This window comes from Papio anubis, chromosome 4 (genome assembly GCF_008728515.1).
Source record: "Papio anubis isolate 15944 chromosome 4, Panubis1.0, whole genome shotgun sequence".
Lineage (NCBI taxonomy): Eukaryota > Metazoa > Chordata > Mammalia > Primates > Cercopithecidae > Papio > Papio anubis.
In genome coordinates, this window is record NC_044979.1 from 108830926 (window position 1) to 108851198 (window position 20273).

The 20273-nt window shown below is 35.6% G+C and overlaps 1 protein-coding gene across 1 annotated transcript in view; it reads left to right on the forward strand.

Moving 5' to 3' along the window:
* The window catches only part of LOC110742702 (POU domain, class 6, transcription factor 2-like), a 235358-nt gene that overhangs the window by 27393 nt on the left and 187692 nt on the right, over nt 1-20273 (forward strand). The window lies entirely within an intron of this gene.

The window sequence follows — 20273 nt, forward strand, 5'->3', positions numbered from 1 at the left end:
TTCTACTTTTAGGAAATACTCAGAGACTTGGATAAAGAAATTATATTAGCACTCACACACAAAAACGAAGCATCTGATGTCTTAAAAGAAGGGAGTGATTGGGCCAGGCATGGTGGCTCACGCCTGTAATCCCAGCACTTTGGGAGGCCGAGGCAGGCAGATCATGAGGTCAGGAGATCGAGACCATCCTGGCTAACACAGTGAAACCCTGTCTCTACTAAAGATAAAAAAAATTAGCCAGACGTGGTGGTGGGCACCTGTAGTCCCAGCTACTCGGGATACTGAGGCAGGAGAATGGTGTGAACCTGGGAGGCAGAGCTTGCAGTGAGCTGAGATTGTGCCACTGCACTCCAGTCTGGGCGACAGAGCGAGACTCCATCTCAAAAAAAAAAAAAAAAAAAAAAAAGAAGGGAGTGATTAAGCATATTAAACCCACAAATCATGTGACATTAAGATTGTTTTCAAAGCAATTGACCTGGGTATATGCTTATGATATAATGTGTAATGTTAAGTGAAAAAAAAATTAGCTTATGTAGTATTGTTCTAATTATGTAAATTTTAAAAGTGTAGAAAAAAAGACCATAAATAAATAACCAAACTTACGGCAGTGATAATTTTTAGGTTTGGGGAATCATGTTTTTTTTTTAACTTTTCAACGAATAGACATTCCATTTAAAATGAGATATACATATAAATGTTTATATATTTTTTTCAAAGAATCAGAATAAAATCTCTGATAACAATTCATTTTGATGTTTTGGTAATAATTGGGAAGGCCTAGAACATATTCCTTTTCACTGTGTTCATCCAGTGCCTTAAGGAAACAAATAACGAATATGAGCCTTGAATTTCTTGGACACTTCTTATATACAGTTTAAACTTCACAGAAATATTTTTAAAAATCTCAAGCTTTAGGGAGATGGATTATAAAAGCAGCTATAGCTTGGACATATTATTGTCAATATGAGTATTCGGCACATTTGATTATCAACATAGTCAACTCTACTCAGTTGATCAGGATCGTTCAATCAGATTGATAGACAATGGAGATTTTCCTGTTTCCTTGCATTCTGGACATTTTGAATGAGAATTGGTTCCACTAAATTGGTGCCTCTGTTAAGCTCCAAGACAAGCCCAGTGAATGAGCTGACTCAATTGTTTAGGCATCTTTGGACCTCTGAGTTAGGGGAAGAAAACTGTGGACTAGCAGTGCCTGTGCAGAGGAGGCCCTCAATAGATAAATGATGGCCACCTAAAGCACATTTGGTCTTGTCCACACTTCATCCCACAGTTTAACCTGGAAAGATGGTACTTTATGTATGTATATTATTTACATGAATGATACTTTACTGGGGCTAAAAAGTAAAATAGGAGGAGTAGTTGTATTAACAGTAATAAAAAATACACTGAAAATCAGGGCTGCCAATTATTGGTGCACCTGCTGTGCTCCAGGCCCTGAAAGAGATGCTGGCATTTGTCTTCTCGTTAATCAGTGATGCCGCCCTGATTTGCTACAGGACTTGCCCTTTCTTGAGGATTCTAACATGTAAAAAGACACAATAGCCAGGCTCTCAGCACATATGGTGTCTAATGCCCTTCAACCCTTTCCACCTCTTGTTTTTGGTCTGTACCCTGATGGTTTTCCATCTCTGTCTGTGGCAGATGAGATTCAAGGTGAGAGAAAGAACAAACCCTATAAGGTAATTCTGTCACTCACCTCATCTTCATAATCTTCCCTGAGCTTCCTCTGCTGCTCACCCTGGTATTGATCGTGTCACTGGCTATAGCAGACCAAGGCAGGGGGCTGCAAACCTTTCCGCGCAACCCTCACCAGTGCGCCTGTTTCAGCTCCAAGAAGAAAAGCCTGCTGTGAAAACAATCAGTGCATTTGCTTTAGATCTAAGTGATTCCAACTAGGTCGATGCTTCATGCTGATGTGTTGAAAACATTTAAAAAATTTCTCAGAGTTTGATTTCCACGGGAACATTGTGGCATGTGTCTCAGTGTCTGCAGTTGTTATTTTTCACGAACGCAGCTGACAACTGCTTCCTGCCACAGCACACAAAAGCAGTAGGAAAACGGAGGCTTTTGTCTGGATGGATATTTACTATAAATGCTTTTTGGGGAAAGGGAGAAACCGCTGTGTGTGTGTGTGTGTGTGTGTGTCTGTGTGTTGTGTGTTGTGTGTTTGCGCGCACATGCGTGCATGCCCGCGTGCTCGTGTATGTAGGTTGGGTTGATAGCCACATGCTATCTTGACCTGCAGTCAAAAAGATTTTTGTTTCTGTTTTCATTTTTGTTTTTTTACTCCTGAAGTGAATATGATCCAATGTTGATAGGGTATAAATGCAAGAGAATGAACTACCCTCTGGTTTGGGTTTGAGTTTTGAGATTTCCTTTGTTTTGGCACTGACTTTCCTACACAAATCATTCATGATAATGCTAAGAGTTGCTTTATCTTCTAAAGGATCTAACAGATCTCTGCAAGTTTATGTCTATATCCAGAAACAATTGGACCTTTTCATCACATTGTGGCATGCAGCTGTAAAATGGACATTATGAAAGGGAGCTACCCTCACACAAATTCATATGTGTTTAATCTCTGATAGAAATCTGGGATAATATTTAATTGTAGAATCTAAGATAACAAGTTTTCCACCTGAAAAGTAATCTCCCTAAAGAAAAGGAACACTGCCAGCGTATATGTGGTGTATTGTGGTATTGGGGGGACACGAGAAGGGGTAACGGGCCCAGCCTAAAAGTGTTGGAGTCAGGGACATGGACAAGCATCTTACACCTGATCACATTTTTAAGTCCCCATTCTAGTTATTAATAATAGAGTTGGGTCGGGTGCAGTGTCTCACACCTGTAATCCCAGCACTTTGGGAGGCTGAGGCAGGCAGGTCACCTGAGGTCAGGAGTTCGAGACCAGCCTGGCCAACATGGTGACACCCCATCTCTACTAAAAATACAAAAATTAGCCAGGTGTGGTGGCATGCACCTGTAATCCCAGCTACTCGGGAAGGTGAGGCAGGAGAATTGCTTGAACCTGGGAGGTGGAGGTTGCAGTGAGCCAAGATCATGCCACTGCACTCCAGCCTGGGTGACAGAGTAAGACTCAGTATAAAAAAAAAAAAAAATAGAGTCTAGGATTTGTTTCAAAAATATAGAACAATGTACCTACAATCCACACCTTCAAAATTACTTCTTTATTTAGAGATAAAGTTAGAGGGCTGACATTGGGGCTTCTTATTTTCCCATGTAGCTCCATGGGAGATCTATGGCTAAGTCAAAGTCAGAGCCTAGGTGTTCAGTGTTCTATCTGCCAAGTCTTGTAAAAAGTATGTGTGTCATTTCAGCTGAGGTTTCTTTGCAATGTCATCATTTAAATAAAATGTTGGGGTTTTCTTCTAGGCATGAACTCTCTTGGGTTGTGTTACCCTGTTTGCTGTTTACTGTCAAGATGCTGAAAGAATGTTCTTATAATGATCCAAGAGGAAGTGGCAAATGAGTGCTCTTCTTCAGGTATTTTGTTGATTTTTCAGAATGCCTACCAATAGGAAATTTCCGCAAAACTACAATCTGTGAGTTTATTGTATAAAATTGGAGGGAAATCATTGTCATGTTTCCTTTTGTCAAATGAGTGAGATTCCCTTTTGTTCTGATATGCTGCTTCTCCAAAAGGTTAGATTTATTTTATGCTAGAAGTATTCCTTAATTCATAAGCTGTATCCATGGGTGGTATTACGGTTTGTTTTACTGAACACCTACATTGAATATATATCTCTCTCCTTACTGTTTACATACTTGACCATTAGAGTTTATATTCTAAATACAAGCTGCACATAAATAATCTTTTATGGAATTTTATTTGCTATTTTTTATATTCCATTTAAAAAAATAAGACAGATGTGGCTTTTATGGGAAAAGATACTCTAGATTTTTGAGTATTACTTTACACTTCTATTTCGAGATGTCTGTAATTAGGAGGCTTAAAGTATTTTGGGGGAATGTTGGGTCAGTAACACTCACAGTTTCCTTATGAAGAAAGTGGGAAGAAAATTTCAATGGAATGTATTCTGTCTTAAAGGCACAGAAAACTTGAAAGGAGACCTAGGTCATTGCTGATGGGTCTAGGAACAGAATTTATCTCCAGTTTTCTAATTGCTTCTTTTAAAATTAGATACGTACTTTTAAAAAATGGGGCAACCATTCAGAATGTCTTGGTCTGTAGAGTTTTAGACTTTTAGAATGCTGGGGATAATAGAATCAATTGATTCTGCCATGATAATGATACTTTGCAGTGTTCCATAGCATAAAGAAGGCAACATTTATATTAAACATGATCCCTTCCTTTCTATTAGTAGCATTTGTCTATAAACACCAAGGGAGTGGAGCTGCTGTAAGTCGAGTGGAGGAAATAGTTGTAATATGTCATCTTTCCAATGTCATTTCATTCATTTAAAAAATGAACTCCTTGGGTGTGCTGTAGAAACACTATTTGTACTTTAAATGTACTATCGAGAGCCCTATTTGTAAAGAATTTATGCACTTAATGTATGTACTCAGCTTGTCAGGTTACTTTGTTTCCAGATTTTTTCCCCTCAGAGCAATGAGAGAGTCCTCATGAGTTGCAAAAAGAAAAACCATAGGCTTATAATAAGCTTATACTGGCTCATGTGTGAAGCTTAGCCTACTATAGATTTTCCAGAAAATCAAATATGGATGTGGCGGAAATATCTTTTCTGGCTAGGAGAAGCGACTCATTATGAGACAGTTAACTGTACATCTCTTGGGAGTGTCTTTAAGTAGTTGCTTAAAAGCCAATGTTTAGCAGTAGAACCTTCAGAGAGGCATAACCCAATGCTGGCAGTGCACGAAAGCGGCTTTACATGAACATTTCCCACAGGAGATTGTTTCAGACAGGGTGTGGAAATGGCAGGTGAATGAAGGTCTCTTCCAGCTAACTGGAAAAGCACATTTTCAGGAGAGTGGAAGCTATAACTATAAAAATGAAGGTGAACATACTGAAAAAGAAGTGGATAAAATTAATTTTACAGAAACGATAACATGTTAGATGTTGTTTAGCAACTTTTAATGTTAAATCTTTCTCCAATGCCTTGGGTAATACAAAGACAAGTTTTATGAACATCTATGTGCAAGGCAAGTCTTAATTCACCTGATAAATCCTTGTGAAATATGTGTGGAATCTTATGGATTCAGAAAAAACTGAATTTTTTTTCATTCTTTGTCAATTTATCTTTTTTCTTTTGTCACCTCCACATGTTGCTATTGCTTAGACCCGGGAAGAAAACTGCAAGATTTTTTTTCTCTCTTTTCTCCCTGCAAGATTTCCTCCTAACTTCAAAGGTCCTGTGGATCATTCTCTCACAAATGTTGGAGAGCTCTTTTTCACAGTTGGCTATACAAATACATCCTGGTTTAATAAATGATGGAGCCTCCTACTGCTTAGTTTCCTTTTGTCAAAAGTGGAACTGTTTCCGCGAAGCTGTGGCTTCCTTCTTGCTACTGCTATTGACTCTTCTTTTCAATTAGTTGGAGTCAAGAGCCTTTGGGCAGAAGGATGGTACACCATAGATGATCGTCTTCCTCCTTGTGGTCTCCATTCAGATGACCACTGAGAATATTTAGCATCTTGCTTATGAATTTAAAAAAAATATGTCAGTAACTCTGTCAGAATATTCTGTTTTGTTCAGGAGCAGAATTTTTAAAATATATCAATGCCTAATAATTCGTTATTCTTAGAATTGATTTCCTTTTTTTAAAATATGATGACTATTAATGGTACCTGTAGGTTTGATTTTATGTACATATTATATATCTATATTATATATAGATATATATTACATATAGATATATAATATCTATATTCTATATAGATGTGTAATCTATATTATACACAGATATCTATATACTATATCTATATTATATATTATATATCTATATACTATATCTATATTATATATAGATAAATAATACATCTATATTATATATAGGTATGTATGATTACCTATATATAATGCAGTATATACTGATTACCTATATACAATACAATGTATACTATATAATAACAAATATTTATTGAATCTCCACTGTGAGCCAAGCAGGATTCTAGTAATGTGGGATATGATATAGTAATTCCAATTCATTGGTTTAATATGATTTATTAAGTGCAGGATCTATGTGTTTGATCACTAAGCTAGGACATGGGACAGAAAGGAAGACACAGTTTCTACTCCAAAAAGCTCATAGTCCCATGACAGAGAAAAAACAAGATGGTAAACTAAAAGTTGTAAAATCATGTAAGCACTGGAGCATTTTAAAAAGGTTAAAAACAATATAGTCCCCCCCACCTTACAGTTCAGTAGAAAAGACTTTAGCTAACCAAAGTCAAATATTTATATTTACATAAATGTAAAACAGTGGTAAGTGTTACCATGGGGAGGTGAATGGTATGAAAGCTCATCACAGGAGACTTTGACCTAATCAGGGAAATCATCAGTGAGTATATCAGGGAGGTAAGATTGAAGGAGGAGCTGGAGTTGTGTAGGTCAAGACAGCGCTAAGCATGCTTTCTGCAGATGGAACAGTGCATGCATAGTCCCTGCAGCTGAAATGAATGTGGCATGTCCAGTTTAAGGGACTTGAAGAAGGCCGACAGCCACTGTGGCAGAGCACAGAGAGCAAGAAGAGTGCCAAGGTAAGCCAGACTGTGGAGACCTTACTGAAAATTTGGTTTGATCAAGGGAGCTCTAGGGAACCAGTGAATGTCATAATGCCTTTGGGTGGGGAAGGCTGGAGATGTTGCTCTGAGATGATCCTGTGTGTATAAGGTTTTACAACTTTTATTTTATCATGTTGTTTTTTTTCCCTTATGTAACCACGAGTTCCTTTGGGCAAGAACTATGTCCTCTTCCCTATCCCATGGCCTCGCTTAGTGCCTAACACATGGATTCTGTACCCAATAAATACATATTAAATAAATGATTTGATATCATTTACTTATTCTTCTTGACTTTCCTTTAGCTATTAGTAAATACAGTTTTACATAACAATGAGCAAAATGTGCACACTGGGCTGCGTGTGAACATGTTATGGAGATTTGTTAGTGATTTTTGTAATCTGTCTGGGATCTGTTTACTTTGTACTGCTAAATCTAATTCTACTGCTAAATCACCATCTTTAGTTGCTGTTATTGTTATGTGTATTATCACAATATTCTTTTAACTGTTCTCCTTTGTTTGCCCATTACCTATTGTCAGCCCAGCAACCATCTTATGATAACGTAAAGCAGATTACTGTAGCCCTGGCTGGAAGGCATCAGGAGGTCCCCACATCACCCAGAGTAGGAGTCACTGTCCTTAGAGCTGCTTCTAAGACCCTCCATGATCTTCCCCACCTCCCTGCCTCTCCTACCTCATCTACTACACGCCCCCTTATCCACCCTGGGGTAGCCATACCGGGCATTCCTGCAGTTCCTCAAACATTCCAAGCATGCTCTCATCTCAGAGGCTTTGAATTTTGTTTTCTAACCCAAATATTTGCATGACTCCTTTATATAAAACATTCCAAAATTTTTATTAAGCTCATTCCTAGATCGTGCATGCGTGTGTGTGTGTGTGTGTGTGTGTGTGTGATTTGAGTGGATTTTTTTCAGAATTATCCTATTCATTTTATTAATGTATTGATTCTTCTGCATTTTCATCATATTATCTGCAAATAATGTTAATTTGTATTATTTTCCTAGTAGTTATACCTCGTTTCTTTTTCTGGCCTTGCTGTATTGGCTAACATTCTCACATCAAATACAGCACACTTATGGTGATAGCAGGCATCTTTGTTGTCTTTCTAGCCTATTGAAAAGTCCTTGGGATTTGTGTTCAATACAGAATTTGCCTGAACTCTTTTAGTTGCAAATGACAGAAAGCCAGATCAATCAATGGTAATGGCTCACAGAAGTCTAGGGATAGAACTGTCTGCAGGTAGAAGTGATTTTTGATGTTCAAAACTTCTATCAGGGCCATATCTCTATGTCTCCATCTCTCACCATTATTTTCCTTTGTATCCAAACATTCTCAGAAATGCTCTCTCCATGAAGTAAGAAGTAGAGAATGATTCTGATTGGTTTGCAGAGTGTACAAGCCCACCCTTTAGTTTCTGTGTCAGGTGTGAGGATTGGTTGTGCCGGAAGCAGTGACCTGAACTTATTTGGTGACAAAACCTCACCTGAACTGACATGAAGTAAACCATTTACATTTTTTTTTTTGGTGCAGAGATATTAATCAGCTTAATAGTCCAGAATGTGCTGGGAGTATTAGTTAATATGTAATCTAAGTACTTCATTACCATTATAAAATTTATAAAATTCTGAGTTCTCATTTATGTCTTGCTCCAGTGGAATCACATAGGGGATTGTGAGCCAGTATAATTAAATTTTCCTTATGTATCTATAAATTAAATCTAAAAATTTTAAAAATCCAGTATTTGAAATAATCACTATGAAACAAAATAGAGTAATTCATAAGTTAAGACGTATAACCTTGTATCATGAAAGCAGTGCCACTAAAAGTGGAAATACAATGAGTAAAAGTTGGAAGTGGGAGAGAATGGAGCAGAGCATTTTTTCCCTTTACATATTTTAATATAGTTTCCCCTTTTCATGAAGAAGATTCAGTTCTTTTACCTAGAAACTTACTACCTAGAATTCATTTGCTTCTTGGAAACACTCCTGATTTCCCTGCCTCCTTCTTGTATTGCAGCCCTGGTTTTCCAGGACGATTGCATGGCCATCTTCTTGGAATTTTCTTTCATTTTGCAGCCTTATTTGGTCCATGGTTTCTTAAACCTCATATTTTCCTCATTCCTACATCCCATTTTTGTTTGGGGGCATCCTCAAGTAATTCTTTAAGAACAAATCTGTAGATGGTAAATTTTATAAGTCCCCACATGCCTGCAAATGACTTTATTTTGTCTTTACTCTTGATTGATAGCTAGAATTTTAGATTCAAATAATTCTCTCAGAACTTTTAAAGGCTCTGATGTTTTCTGGCATCCAACATTGCTTATGAAATGTCTGAAACCAATTTGGTCTTTCTTCCTTTGAAGATAAACATTGTAATCTCTTTGGAAGTTTTTAGGATCTTCTTTAGAATCCTTGTGTTCTGAAATTTTATAAGAATGTTCTTAGATTTTTTTTTCCTCCATTTTTTTCTGCTCAATACCATATGGAATCCTTCAAAATGAAGACTTACAGTATTCTATTTGTAGGTTTGTTTAAGCTTTGGGTAATTTCATTCATTATTCCTTTGATAAATTGCTCATATTCCTTTTCTTAGCTACCTCTTTCTAGAACTACTAGGAGACAGATGTTGGCCTTCCTGCATTGATTGTGCTGAAATCTTTCACATTTTCTTTCTTTTTTTTTTTTATGATTCTGGAAAGTTTCCTTGACTCTTCCATGTAGTGTTTTATCAATCTTTCAGATGTCAATAATTACATTTTGAATTTTCAAAAACCTTTGTTCCTTTTATCACTGCAACCCGTTCTTGTTTTGTGGATAAAGTGTTTTGTCAAATGTTCTTCACAACACCAATTAAAATTATTTTATGATTCCCTTCTCTTCCCTGAATTATTTCTGTTTTCTCCAGCATCAGGGAATCAATGTGTTCCTTTTGATTCTTTTGGGGTTTTGTTAACATTTTCCTCAGAATCTGGTAACTGTTGGTTGTCCATTTATATGCATGAATGAATAAGTAAGATAATGCAGCCATCATGGATTTCCTTCGCAGCTTGAGTATGTCAGGCTTCATTCTAGGAAGTGTGGAACCAGGAGCAAGTGAGCAGGTTGGGTGCATCCTCCCAGACCCCCCAAAAAAGGTAGCTCCCAATCTGGGGTCTTATCTTTCATTCTAGAAGCCAGTGCTTTGGGCAGGCCCTGATAAAATAATGTCTTCTCTTTATAATGTTGCATGATGAGATATTTAGGATGGTCCAGGAAGGGATAAGTCATTTTCATCTATTGAAGATACTCAAATATCTACTTCAAGATATTGTTACCCAATAGTTGTATCACTCATATTGCTTTCTCAGTCCACCACTGATGTGATTTCTTTCCTTTCCAAGGTTCATGCAGAAGTATTTATTTCCAGAATTACAGCATTGAGGACAGAGTGTGGGCTAACTGGTATTTCTTTTTGGTGGATGTTTTGAGATGGTCATTGCAGTCTCATCCATGAGTCCTTTTCATTACTTTACATGGAAATTTGAAAAGAATATGTATTTTACATCTGTAAGTTACAATGTTTCCTCTTTTACTCTTTCTCCTCAATAAATCAAACTCCTTAATTGTGTTATTCAGCTACTCTCTATTTTTTATCTACTTGATCTGTCACACTCTGAAAGAGGTGTTATTGCTCTTAAGATTGCAGTTTCTGCCAATTTCTCATCGTATTTCTAAAAGTTCTTTGCCTAATGTATTTCTAGGTTAGATTTTTTTTTTTTTAATATACAAAGTTTTTGACATATCTGTTTGGCAGAATGTACCTTTTATAAAAATGAAATATCCCGTTTAATGCATTTTGCTTGAGCTATACTTTGATAGTAATATTGCCACCTGCTTTCCTTCTGTTTCCATTTGCCTATCATATCTTCAAGTATTTTCAATTTTTCCTTATCATTTTATTTAAAATGTTCTTTTAAACAGTCTCTGGCTGGGTTTTGTTTTGCTTCTCTTAACTCAATTTTGGATCCATTGTCTTTTAATGGAGAAATGTAATTCCTTCTTTTTATTATGTTAATTGATTTGCTTGCTCTTGGTCTTATTTTTACCATTAAAACATATTTTAATTGATGAATAAATATTATATATTTATGGGGTACAATGTAATGTTTGGTATATAATTACATTGTGGAATGATTAAAATCTTATCTATTTCAATTTATGTTATGTGTTTACTTTGTTTTCTATCTTCTTTGGAATGATCAGTTTTTATTCTTACTGCTTTGAAAGTTTTACATGTTATTTCTTTCCTACTAGCAGATAATATTAATTTGTGTAGCAAACATACTTGACCAATATTTTTTTCTGACGGCAAGATCTAAACTCTATTTATAGCCTTTCTCCATAACCCCAGACTAAGATAAGCATTTAGTATTTATTTACTCCACCCCATTTGCCGTATTTTATTGAAAGTATGTGAAATGTTAGTTCCATATGTATTAAAAAATAAAATTATTTACTTTTTCTTTCAAGAATTCTTTCTTTGTAATTGATCTAGGTTTTAAAACCATATTGTTAACAATTTCTTGGGCTTAATATTCATTTTACTATTTTTCTCCAAAAATGTTTCATGTATATTACAAATTCCCTCTATTCTATTATAGTTATGTTGATTTACATCTTTTTAAAATAATTTTACAAAAGGCACATAGATATCATATTAATTCAATCCTTGCATTTTAAAACCTATAAAAAATGATGATTTACATGGGAATAAAATTCCAGGGAATTAGTTCATCTTGCTTAAGATTTCTAGAAATTGTACTTCATTCCTTAATGTTTGTTTAGAAACTCTTGTCTTTTGTATTGGTTCCTAAAATCTGATTCTGCTAGCCCACAGTTTTAGCATTTTTCTTTGAGGATAATATTTTTCTCCTTTTTTACTACACATATTTAGAATTTTATCTTTATTCTTGGAATCCAGAAATTTGTCAGGATATGTCAAGGGATAGGCCTTAAGAAATAATCTTATCTGGCTCTTAGGGAGACTTTAGGATATGGAGACTTGTGACTTTCTTCAGCTCAGGGAAGATATCTTTTATTATATCTCTGATGAATGCTTTCCTTCCTTCTTCTCTTTTCTTTTATGATATTCACTATTTGTTATTTTCTGCATTCTTCTCTCTGGCCTAGTTCACTAGTTTGTCTTATTTCTCATTTGTCAGTTGCTCATTTTTCATACCTGGCTGCTCTTTTTTTTGGATAAAATGCCTTCTCAAAATTCACTAAAATGAAACATATATGTATATGCTTATTTAATTTTCTTCAGTTTCCTATATTTACTTTTTTCTGTAGGTGTTATTAATTCTGATTGCTCGACCTGATTATCCCCCACCCATCATTTTTTGCAGTAAAACACACAGATGTGCACTTCAATCAGTTTTGACACATGTGTGCACCTGTGTAACAGCTACTCTAGCCAAAACATGGGACACTCTCAAGGACACAGAAAGCTCCCTAGTGCCTCGGAAGCAACCACTTTTTAAATTTTCTCATCATAATTTCTATTTACCTGTTCTAAAGCTTCATGTAAGTAGAATCATACAATATATATTATTTTATGCCTTCATTCTTCACTCAGTGTAACATCTATGAAATTCATTATGTTTTCACATGTATTGGGACCTTTTCCCCCTTTTTCCATCTTTTTTCTTTTTTGCTGGAGAGATAAGCCACCATGTACATCCATTCATCTCTTGGACATTTGAGTTATTCCCAGTTCTGAGCTATTATGAATAAGCTGCTATTAACATTCTTTTGCATGGACATATGGTTTCATTTCTTTGGAGTAAATATCAAGAGTAGAGTTGCTAAGTGGCAGAGTAGGTATACATCTGACATTATAAGAAACTGTCAGTTTTCTAAGCAGTTGTACATTTTACACACTCAACAGCAGTGTGTGAGAGTCTGCCTGCTCCATATCTTCACCAACACTTAGTATGGTCAGTGTTTTTTATCTTTAATCATTCTCATAGGTGGGTGGTGTTATTTCATTCTGGCTTTATGTTGCATTTCCTTGATGACTAATGATGTTGAGCACTTTTTCATATATTCATTGATCCTTTGTATATCTGCGTTTTAAAAGTATTATTCAAATCTTTTGCCTAGTTTTAAGATTAGTTTTTAAAAAATAATTGTTTTTCAGGAGTTTACAAATACTTATACTAGCCTTTATTGGTTGTATGTATTGTGGATATTTTTTTACCAGTCTTTAGCTTGCCTTTCCAGTTTCTAAACAAAGGCTTTTAAAAGAAGAAATTTTAATTTTGATAACATTCATATGCTGTATTTTTCTTTTGTTGTTTGTGCTTTCAGTATCTTGGCTAAGATGCTTCCCCACTCCCTCAGTGAACATGTGGCAATGTCTGCAATGTCTGGAGACATTTTTGTTTGCCACAACTTGGAGAGAGAAGACTAGGACCTAGTGGGTAGAGGCCAAGAATACTTCTAAGCATCCTGTAGTGTACAGGACAGTCTCCCTACAATGTAGAATTATCCAGCCCCAAATGTCAACAGAGTCGTGGTTGAGAAATCCTGATTTAGAGTGATACACAAATGTCCAAATACATTTTCCATTTTTCTCGTTGAAGTGTTCTTATTAGAAAAGCATTTCCATCTAATTTATACATTTATAAAATCTTATGTCCTCTTATGTCACATCATGGCTACTGCTTATTGAACACTTAACTATGATACAGGCTGCATTTTATATATTTTCTGTATTATTCCACTTAAGTCTGAGAAGTAGGTATTCTTTGCACTTTACAAATGGAAAAACTGAAGCCAGAAAGGAAAAAGGCCCAATGGTTGGTAAAAGAGCCAAGATTTCTGTTTAGGTCAGTGTGATAGTTTACTAAGACTAAAATTTCTTTTGAGTTTATTTTAATATAAAACTTTCACATTATCGCTTAAATTACTTAATTTTACTTTTAATATAAAAATATTGATAGTTCCAGAGAAGATGGGCTCCATTTGTACTATGATGATGGAGTAACCTAGGTTAGAATGCAGGGCAGTAAGAAGATGGATATTTTCATCTCCTCTTGAGAAATTGCCAAACTACATAACAGAAGTCCAGTGTCTCCTCTGATACTCAGGGATGAATTTAGGCAGTTGACTGCTTTTCCCTCTATTTTTATTTTTGTTTTCTATTTTACTGTCCAAATTTCTGATGATTGAAAGTGGTATCAAGTAGGTTTTGCTTAGGATTAATAAAAGACATAAGCAATTTTTTCCTGACAGCACAGAAAACAATATAAGTAAACTACTTATGAAGATTATAGTGTACTCCCAGGGTGTTTTGAGCAATCTGAATGAGTAATAGGAAATATATTTGTATGCTTGAGACCTTTGAAGCTTCTTTCAAATACGTTGGGTACCTTTGATATTGCAACTGGATATGCTTCAGAAACCCTCCCCATTGCTGTACATCAAGCAGGTGTTCTTTAAAAACACTCACTAGGCTTCTGCCATCATCCAATCACACTGATGTTATGCAATGCTTCTGTAATGCAAATTAGGTTGTGGCACTGCAGTGCCCAAAACCTACTGCCCACAAGGGCTTTTAAAAATCTGTGTCCGAGCATTAGGAGCACTGTAGTATGTCCTCAGGGATCTCCATGGAAAGGGAGGAAGGGCTGTTCCCTTTTGGTCCAAGGTCCTCCAATTCCAATCAGAGCAGCTCTGCTTTTCTGTCTTTTTACATTTTTGACTTTCAGTTTGAAGGAGTTCCTTGACTAAGAATTCTTGAAATATTTTGGGATGTGGGGCAACGTACAAACTTCTTAACATTGCAAAAACAACCCACTGTGAGTTGGCATTTTGCCAATGTTGCTAATCAAATCTCCTTCTCTTCCCCCATAAACATACACCTTGCGCTCCATCTATGAAAATGTTCAGTTCACTGAAATATTCTGCAGGTGCCTTATTATATTATACCTCCATTGCTTTGTACATTCTGGACTTTTTAAAATTTGTTTTTGCAATCCATGATATTCTTTTCTACCTGGGGTACAAGTATGATCACATTTAAAAGAAAATACCAATTTGTATTTCAGATGCATATACCAATTTATATTCCTACAAAGCAATATTTAGGAATCTCCATTGATCCACATACTCTCCAAGACTTGGTATAATCCAATTATTAATTTTTCCAAAACCAAGCTATGTAAAATTGTATCTCATTGTTCTCTAATGGGATTTCTGTGATTATTGAGGTTAATCATTTTTTTCATATATTTATTTGACATGCCCATTTTATCTCTGTGAAAAGCCTGTTCATGTCACATTTTCTATTTTTTTGCATGTTACATATTCATTCTATATTCTGAATACCAGTCTTTTGCCAGTTACCTTCATTCTAAAAATATTCTCCCTACTCATGTATTATGTTTTTACTTTCTTTATGGTGTCTTTTGATGGGCGGACATTTTTTAATTTTGATGCAGTTGAAGTTAATTTTAAAACTATTTCATGTTTGTTTCTCTTAGTATCTTGCTTATGAAATCTTAACCCATTTCAGCATTTTAAAAACATACTCTTTTGTATTTTTAAAACATTTAAAAATATTGCTTTGCTCTCTTCATCACTACTGCTTCATAAAGGTCCTGATATCTGGTAGGGCAAGTAACCTAAAAATCTAGTTGAAATTTTGTTTTGAATGTCCTTATAACTTTTTAAAGTTATTTATTTATTTTTGTTGATATATATTAGATGTACCTTTATATCTTTTTAATAAATTTGGGAAGAATTAACATCTGTATGCTATTAAGAGTTCTAATCCATAATCATGATATATCTTCTCATTTTTATAGGTTTTCTTTAATATCTTTCTAAAATTGTCTATACCTATACATAGAAAATTTGTATAGTTCTCTTTGTACAGATATTTTTCAGGCTTATTCCTACGTAACTTGGAATATTGTAAAATTTCTTCCTTGTTTTGAAAAGAGAGTCTTATTCTGCCACACAGGCTATAGTGTACTAGTACAATCACAATTCATTGCCGCCTCAACTCCCAGGCTCAAGCAATCCTCCCACCTCAGCCTCCTGAGTAGCTGGAACTACAGGCAAAAGCCACCAGGCCTGGCTATATTAAAAAAAAAAAAATGTGTAGAGTCTCACTGTGTTGCCCAGACTGGTCTAGAATTCCTGGGCTCAAAGGGTCTGCCTGCCTCTGCTTCCAAAAGTGCTGGGATTATAGGTACGAGCCCCTGCAACTGGCTAGATTTTCTTTTTACCACAAATTTTTCAACTTTTCGTATTATTATTATTAAAATAGTTTTTTAAATTATCATCGCTAGTACATAAAATTGATTTTTTATATATTGATCATATACCAGCCATCTTGCCAAATTTTCTAACATTTTGTTTTATATTCTTTTGGTTTTTCTATGGAGATAATTACGTGATCTGAAAAATAACATTTTTTATTTTTCTTTCCTATTGTTGGTACTTTTACTTTTGTCTCCTATTACAGTGGCTCAGATATTGAATCCAATATTTAATAAAAGTAGTGATAGTGAGGTTAAGCATATTTGACTTGCCCCTCATTTTAAAGGTACTTGTCATTTTTCATTATCAAAAATAACATTTCTGGGAGGAGGCGGTGGATGATGAGAAATTATGTAATGGATCCAATATATGTTATTTGGGTGATGGATACCCTAAAAGCCCTGACTTCACAACACTATGCAATCTACCCGTGTAACAAAATTATACTTGTGTCCCATAAAATGTATACAAATAAAATAAAAAGAAAGAACAATTATGTTTTATGTAAGTTTGTTATAGAATTCCTTTAAAATGGTAAGGATATTCTATTCCTAGTTTGTTGAAAATTTTATCTTATGTTTTATAATTGTCATGAAATTTTTATCAAATGCTTTTACTGTATACATTAAAATGATCACATAATTGTTCATCTTTACATTTAATATATTAAATGGCATTTATAGATTTGAAATTAAGCCACTCTTACATTTCCGGGATAAAAGTGACTTGGTCATGATGTATTATCATTTTTATATACACTACTAGATTCTGCTTGCTAATAGGACCTTTTGCATCTTTGCTCATGAATGACATTAGCCTAGAAGTGTCTTCTTTTCTGTTTCCTAGTCTGGTTTGGCATGAAGGTTTTATTGACTTCATAGCTTAGGGGAAGTATTTCTTCTTTATTCTTTAAAAGACTTTTTAAAAATTAAAATTTCTTTTTGAAAGTTTCACTTGTAGAATCATCTGAGTCAATGTGTGGTGTGTGTGTTTGTATGTGAAGTCCTAAAATCATGAATTAAATGTATATAATAATGAAGAGAGATGTTCATGTATTCTATCCCTTTCTGCGTTTTTTGGAAAAGTTTGATTTTCTAGGAAATTGCCCATTTTGATCAATATTTTGCATTCAGTGGCATACATTTTTCAGTGAATTCTTTTATCTTTTCTGTATCTGTTTTATTGGTGGTTATATTTCCATTTCAGTTTTTCATACAGTTCACTTGGGCATCCTGTCTTTTTGTCTAGATCAGTCTTGCCTGAGATCTGATTATTTATTAGCTTTTTCAAAGGAGCAATTTTTGCTCATCTTCTGTATTGAACTTTCAAAAAATACAAAATATATATATATATTCCATTGTCTGGATGTGCCACAGTTTAGCCATTCACCTACTGAAGGACAATCTGATGCTTCCAAGTTCTGGCAATTATGAATAAAGCTGCAATAAACATTAGTTTGTGTGCTGGTTGTGTGTACATACATTTTCAACTCTTTGGGGGAAATGCCAAGGAGTGTGACTGCTGGATCATATGAGAAGATTATGCTTAGTTTTTAAAGAAATGTCAGACTGTCTTCCAAAGGGACTGTACCATGTTGCTTTCCCACCAATACATGAGAGCACTGTTGCTTCATATCCTCCTGCTCTCCTCCAAAAAAAAAAAAAAATTGAACTAAACTTTATTTTTTTAAAAAACATTTATTTATTTAGTTAGTTAGTTAGTTTTTGAGACAGAGTCTTGCTCTGTCACCAGGCTGGAGTGCAGTGGCGTGATCTTGGCTCACTGCAACCTCTGCCTCCCGGTTTCAAGGGATTCTCCTTCCTCAGCCTCCTGAGTAGCTGGGATTACAGGTGCCCACCACCACGTCTGGCTAATTTTTGTATTTTTAGTAGAAACGTGGTTTCACCATCTTGGCCAGGCTGGTCTTGAACTCCTAACCTCGTGATCCGCCCTCCTTGGCTTCCCAAAGTGCTTACAGGCGTGAGCCACCGCACCTGGCCAACTTTATTTTTATTAGCTCTTTCCTACTATATTTTAGTTCATTCTGTTGTTTTTATACTAACTGTTAAGATGGATGTTTAGCTCATTAATATACTGTTATATTGATTTTAGGAAAATTATCTGTAAGCCATTTTGTTGGAAGTTTAGGACAATTATTAGGATCAGAAAAAAATTTTGATACTAATAATGCTTTTCAAATTTGGAATCCAAATTACAACAATATCAGTGAAGACATTTCATTTTAAGGTTCCATGTGAATATGAATATGTAACAAAACACCTACTCTATACTTCTATCCATCAGTATTTTATTTATCCACCACCCTTCATTTCTCTTTCAAACCGTGGCTGACTTAATTCCCTCCTATCATTTAGGTTTCTTAGCATTGCACTTGCCAGCCAGGCACAGTGGCTCACACTTGTAATCCCAGCACTTTGGGAGGCCAAGGTGGGTATATTATTTGACAAGGAGTTCGAGAGCAACCTGGTCAACATGGCAAAACCCCGTCTCTAATAAAAATTAAAAAAAAATTGCCAGGCGTGGTGGTGCGCATCTATAGTCCCAGCTACTCAGGAGGCTGAGTTGGGAGGATCTCATGAACTCGGGAGGTGGAGGCTGCAGTAAGCTGAGGTCATGCTACTGTACTCCAGCCAGGGCAACAGAGGGAGACTGCCTAAAAAATAAAAATAAAAAATAAAAAAATAAAGAATTGCACTTGCCTTATAATGGGTAAGACTCAGAACTCCATGTGATTTACAAGCTCCGACTTGGAGAAATTTGAATTTTTATATGTCAATAGTTGTGTCCCATGAATCTGACTTGTGAATCAGGAAGGATGCTACTCATTATTTCTAGATCAATGGTCTCCTTTGGATGCTTAAAAGATGGCACCTTTCTCCAAAATGTTTACAGATACCCAGAGGTCTTGTTTCATTTGATACCACGTAGACTTTCCTGTTGTATTCTGTTTACCAGTGGGCATTGGATGTTGGACTTTTTAGAAATTTGACCTTATTTCTTAGGACTCTTAACATTCTCTGGTCAGAAAACATCACAAAAACCAAATGGTGGGAGGGTCTATAATCATAGTGAGTCCTTCTTCATGCCAAAAGAAATTATAGCCACTCTCTTTTGTACCTCAAAAGAGAGCATTATTAGCATTATTCAATTAAAAAGAGGGAAAGGAGGTATTTAATAAAAATGTTTGCTTGCAGCCCCCATCCCTAATAAGATACTAGTGGATATAATTCCTATAATATATGTAGACATTCAGTTGAATGAGGTTTACACACATTAATCACACCTGTTTGCTACAATTTGCCATGCCAATTATCTTGTTTCCCTTCTTTGTCCAAGGATGTTGTACATGAAAATAGTGCATCCTGTGGAAGAGCTTTTTCTTCCCAAAGGAGCTATCCTATTGTGAATTCTGACATAAATGTGCATAAGTAGAGAGAAATGCAGATTTCAGCCTGCCATGCTGAGAATTTGCTTTGTTTGATCTGGGTATCGCAGGACACATGATGTTCAGCATGCTCTGAGGCCCCTGAAATACCTCGCTACCACACAGGCCATATTTTTTAATAACCACTTTAACACAGAGCAGGGGAAATCTCAGCCACACACAGCTCAGGATGCTATAACCAGAGAGCCTCCTGGGAGCAGTCGGTCCACTCCTAGGCTTGTTTTCTCGTGACACACATCTTCTGTCTAAATTCTTTAGTGAGGATTTTCAGGCCTCAGTGTGATGAAGAGCATGGACTCCGAAGCTTTGAAACAAATGGCGAATGTGTTAGTGGCCAGGGCTGGTAGTTACTCCCGTTCAGTGTCATCGAGTGTATGTGATAAAACCAGTGTCTAAAGATTTCCTTGGTCTCTGCCCAGGGCCCGAAAGAAATATTCCTTCAAGGACTATTAACATCACATGATTCTAAGCATATCACACCCCAGTGTTTTTAGGCATAAAGAGAATATACACTATATGTCAATGATCAGTTACCTAAAAACAACACACATATATTTGGCTAAGGAATACCAACAACACATCTTGTGGCTACCTGGCGAACTGATGTAGTTAGGAACATATATGTGCATTGGGTTATAATGACATTTTCTCGTATCACATCTATCAGGTTACAAGCAGCTAATAATTTTCTTTTGCTAGTCACAGCCAAACATTATAATGGCACATACCATA